This window comes from Schistocerca piceifrons, unplaced genomic scaffold (genome assembly GCF_021461385.2).
Source record: "Schistocerca piceifrons isolate TAMUIC-IGC-003096 unplaced genomic scaffold, iqSchPice1.1 HiC_scaffold_1359, whole genome shotgun sequence".
Lineage (NCBI taxonomy): Eukaryota > Metazoa > Arthropoda > Insecta > Orthoptera > Acrididae > Schistocerca > Schistocerca piceifrons.
The window spans coordinates 72,501-77,500 of NW_025727190.1; the positions used below are offsets into that span (position 1 = coordinate 72,501).

At 53.6% G+C, this 5,000-nt stretch overlaps 1 non-coding gene across 1 annotated transcript in view; it reads left to right on the forward strand.

Annotated features, from left to right (window-relative positions):
- The first annotated feature begins 3,306 nt into the window (after nucleotides 1-3,306).
- LOC124732643 overlaps nucleotides 3,307-5,000 on the forward strand; it is a 1,909-nt gene continuing 215 nt past the window's right edge. Inside the window, exon 1 of the ribosomal RNA XR_007008771.1 lies at nucleotides 3,307-5,000. This exon is cut by the window's right edge and continues 215 nt beyond it. This is a non-coding gene — a ribosomal RNA (small subunit ribosomal RNA).

Here is a 5,000-nt window from a genome sequence, read left to right on the forward strand (position 1 = left end):
AATCCACCCCTATAACTTGCGTTTCATGAAGAGTTATTTCCAATATGCGACATTCCCGCTGTCCGTATACATGAGCCGCGACCTGTACCACTTACGAGCGAGAGACGCGATCGCGTTGCTCACTGTACGGCGTCCGATACCGAGCCATCAGCATGTCGGTCCCCATGCGCGTTGCACTCGCACTCGCAGTCGCAAAAACGTGGGGCAAATATATTACGCGGAAGAGTTATAACAGACCGAGCCCCACTGCATGGGGGGAGTCTTTGTCACTAATGTACACAGATGGAACATTTTGGACTGGAACCAGATTACCCGTACACACGGCGCTGATTAGTAATCAATGCAGAGCCATCAAACTACAGCAAATATACACAACTGTCCGTATACATGCTGAAAGAGTCTGCCCAAAATGGGAACCACACGTCAGCCAGACACTCTGATCACGCACCACTCTCTGCTTCTAACAGGCGCACATACAATATGTAAGCACCAGCATGGAACAACATCCAGTGCATCTTCTCCGCCACATTACACAATCCACACTATCACAACCAGACCAGGAGGTCCGTGCGGAAAATACAATATCCCAGCCTTTCGACATCCACCATTGCGCAGACCAGGCACCAACACCCACACATGTCCTATACAACGGTGCACCCAACATCACAATAGTACCTCCTGTCACAGCGCACAAACAATGACATGAGTCAAAGACACAGGTCTCACACAAGCATAGAATTGGAGCGCCGCCTCTAATAAGCCAAAGGTGCATCCTGACGTGACAAATCTGATCATGTCACAAGCATTCACTTACTATAATCACTATCAACGAACCTGCCGCCCCCGCCCCCCCCCCCCCCTACACCTTTCCGTACAACAACGTGTAACCTAACCTAACCTAACCTAACCTATGTTGTACCTTAACCTAACCTATGTTGTACCTTAACCTAACCTATGTTGTACATTAACCTAACCTATGTTGTACCTTAACCTAACCTATGTTGTACCTTAACCTAACCTATGTTGTACCTTAACCTAACCTATGTTGTACCTTAACCTAACCTATGTTGTACCTTAACCTAACCCATGTTGTACCTTAACCTAACCCATGTTGTACCTTAACCTAACCCATGTTGTACCTTAACCTAACCCATGTTGTACCTTAACCTAACCCATGTTGTACCTTAACCTAACCCATGTTGTGCCTCAACCTAACCCATGTTGTGCCTCAACCTAACCCATGTTGTGCCTCAACCTAACCCATGTTGTGCCTTAACCTAACCCATGTTGTGCCTCAACCTAACCCATGTTGTGCCTTAACCTAACCCATGTTGTGCCTTAACCTAACCCATGTTGTGCCTTAACCTAACCCATGTTGTGCCTTAACCTAACCCATGTTGTGCCTTAACCTAACCCATGTTGTGCCTTAACCTAACCCATGTTGTGCCTTAACCTAACCCATGTTGTGCCTTAACCTAACCCATGTTGTCGCCTTAACGTAACCCACGTTGTCGCCTAAACCTGCTCTGTAATTGTTATACGACTCGTTCAATTACTGTAGTGTTGCCCACCCGCAACCCTCGCAATATAGTTCGCTACTCGCACTGCCCGCACCCCTGTGTATCGCTTCATGTTAAACACCTTGCAAGTCTTGCTCACTTTCCACATGCTCCTGCTGTACACTGTAATGTGGATGGCAGCAGGACGTACATGCCGCCCCTCCCCACGTCCCCACCTTGCCCCCTGCCTTCGCAAGCTGGTTGGTGAGAAGTTTGCATGTTCAATGCCCTTCGCATGCGACGTACTCAGGCTACGTTGTGGTGCGGCCTGTGTCAACTGTCCGCTGATGTCGTACGCGTGAACCACAATCTGTACTGCACATTCGTCCTTATGTACTGAATGATACATCGTGGCACATGTGTGACCGCACAACGACTGCGCCCAAAAACGGCGGACCATACAGTGCAAATATTGTGCACGCAGCTACGTGTCGTCTCCCTATGAGAGCTGGATTGCAGTGTGGTACGCCATAGAGACGTGTGGGAGGAACGGACGCCGTGGATGGCGATCAGCATGAGCTGTCTGTTGATGTATTCGGACCTAGTCGTCTCTCCTCACACACCGTGATGGCATGGTGCACCGCGTTCCATATCTGCGACATGCTACAGAGGCCGGTTGACAGTCGTTCGAGCAATGGACATCGCATACGTACGGGGGCCACCTTCCACGTATTGTCTAGGCGTGCACATTTTGTTGCGTGTATGTGGGCAGACGTAGTGTGGCGTGACACCTGACACAGGCATGCAATAATCGTTGAAGTTGCAAATGGCGATGGACGCCTGCGTTTTCTGGTGAAGTTACGCAAATGAACAAATGGTAACCTGTTGTGGTGCGGTTGTTCTCGCTAGGGGTGAATCGGTGATGGCGACGATAGGTTGAGGTACTAACCGGTTGTTCCAGCGATACCCACCATGCCGACGAAACTGAACGGCATCTGGGTGTGAAGCGATACGCGGCGGTGGCTGGGTGGGACCGTCCCCGGCCGGTGAGGGGGCGCCTCCCGGCGTGCTGGCCGCGCGGTGCGTGGGCGCACGCGCTACAGCCGGCTGGTGGGGGCGGCCAGTGGCAGGCGCGCCGGCCGACGGACGCGGCAGGCGTCGCAGCTGCGCGCCGGCGCACCCTGCGCGCGGCGCCGTGCGGCCAAAGTAGGTCCTCGCGGGCCCGGTGCGAAGCGCGGTGGACATCTTCAGTGTGCTGGTCCGATTGAGGACTGTGTGCGTTGAGGATGCGCCGCCGCCCGGCGCTCGGCGCCGCGACGCCGTCTGCTGCTCGGTCGCCCCAGCGGTTCTCGCTGGTGGTTTGTATCGCAGCTGTGCGGATGTGTTGGCGCGTGCGCTGTGCTGGGAGAGTTCGCTTCGGCACCCAAGTGGGGCTTTTGTCCTTCTGTGGCGCTGGCGTTGGAGCTGCCGGTCACCGTAGGTGGCGCGTGTTGTCTCCCGCCGGCAATGCCACGACAGCACGCTCCCGGGCCTCTGTCGGCAGCGGCAAGCTCAGTTGGGAGCACGGGTGGTCGCACCGAAAGCGTCTACTCGCCTAACTCCGGGCGATTGCGCCTCTCTCGAACCCGACCAAGTACTTGGGACGGCGCTGCGCGCCGCCGGGACCTGAGAGGGTTTCGAGGTGTATTGTGCAGGGGAGCTCAGCCTCCTCCTGTTTGCAGAATGATTGAGCGGACGCTTGCGTGTTCGCGCGGGCCCCCGGGACACACTCCCGGGCGGCCGGCTGCTCAGCTCTAGTTGACGCAGCTCCCTGGTTGATCCTGCCAGTAGTCATATGCTTGTCTCAAAGATTAAGCCATGCATGTCTCAGTACAAGCCGCATTAAGGTGAAACCGCGAATGGCTCATTAAATCAGTTATGGTTCCTTAGATCGTACCCACGTTACTTGGATAACTGTGGTAATTCTAGAGCTAATACATGCAAACAGAGTCCCGACCAGAGATGGAAGGGACGCTTTTATTAGATCAAAACCAATCGGTCGGCTCGTCCGGTCCGTTTGCCTTGGTGACTCTGAATAACTTTGGGCTGATCGCACGGTCCTCGTACCGGCGACGCATCTTTCAAATGTCTGCCTTATCAACTGTCGATGGTAGGTTCTGCGCCTACCATGGTTGTAACGGGTAACGGGGAATCAGGGTTCGATTCCGGAGAGGGAGCCTGAGAAACGGCTACCACATCCAAGGAAGGCAGCAGGCGCGCAAATTACCCACTCCCGGCACGGGGAGGTAGTGACGAAAAATAACGATACGGGACTCATCCGAGGCCCCGTAATCGGAATGAGTACACTTTAAATCCTTTAACGAGTATCTATTGGAGGGCAAGTCTGGTGCCAGCAGCCGCGGTAATTCCAGCTCCAATAGCGTATATTAAAGTTGTTGCGGTTAAAAAGCTCGTAGTTGGATTTGTGTCCCACGCTGTTGGTTCACCGCCCGTCGGTGTTTAACTGGCATGTATCGTGGGACGTCCTGCCGGTGGGGCGAGCTGAAGGCGTGCGACCGCCTCGTGCGTGCTCGTGCGTCCCGAGGCGGACCCCGTTGAAATCCTACCAGGGTGCTCTTTATTGAGTGTCTCGGTGGGCCGGCACGTTTACTTTGAACAAATTAGAGTGCTTAAAGCAGGCAAGCCCGCCTGAATACTGTGTGCATGGAATAATGGAATAGGACCTCGGTTCTATTTTGTTGGTTTTCGGAACCCGAGGTAATGATTAATAGGGACAGGCGGGGGCATTCGTATTGCGACGTTAGAGGTGAAATTCTTGGATCGTCGCAAGACGAACAGAAGCGAAAGCATTTGCCAAGTATGTTTTCATTAATCAAGAACGAAAGTTAGAGGTTCGAAGGCGATCAGATACCGCCCTAGTTCTAACCATAAACGATGCCAGCCAGCGATCCGCCGCAGTTCCTCCGATGACTCGGCGGGCAGCCTCCGGGAAACCAAAGCTTTTGGGTTCCGGGGGAAGTATGGTTGCAAAGCTGAAACTTAAAGGAATTGACGGAAGGGCACCACCAGGAGTGGAGCCTGCGGCTTAATTTGACTCAACACGGGAAACCTCACCAGGCCCGGACACCGGAAGGATTGACAGATTGATAGCTCTTTCTTGATTCGGTGGGTGGTGGTGCATGGCCGTTCTTAGTTGGTGGAGCGATTTGTCTGGTTAATTCCGATAACGAACGAGACTCTAGCCTGCTAACTAGTCGCGTGACATCCTTCGTGCTGTCAGCGATTACTTTTCTTCTTAGAGGGACAGGCGGCTTCTAGCCGCACGAGATTGAGCAATAACAGGTCTGTGATGCCCTTAGATGTTCTGGGCCGCACGCGCGCTACACTGAAGGAATCAGCGTGTCTTCCTAGGCCGAAAGGTCGGGGTAACCCGCTGAACCTCCTTCGTGCTAGGGATTGGGGCTTGCAATTGTTCCCCATGAACGAGGAATTCCCAGTAAG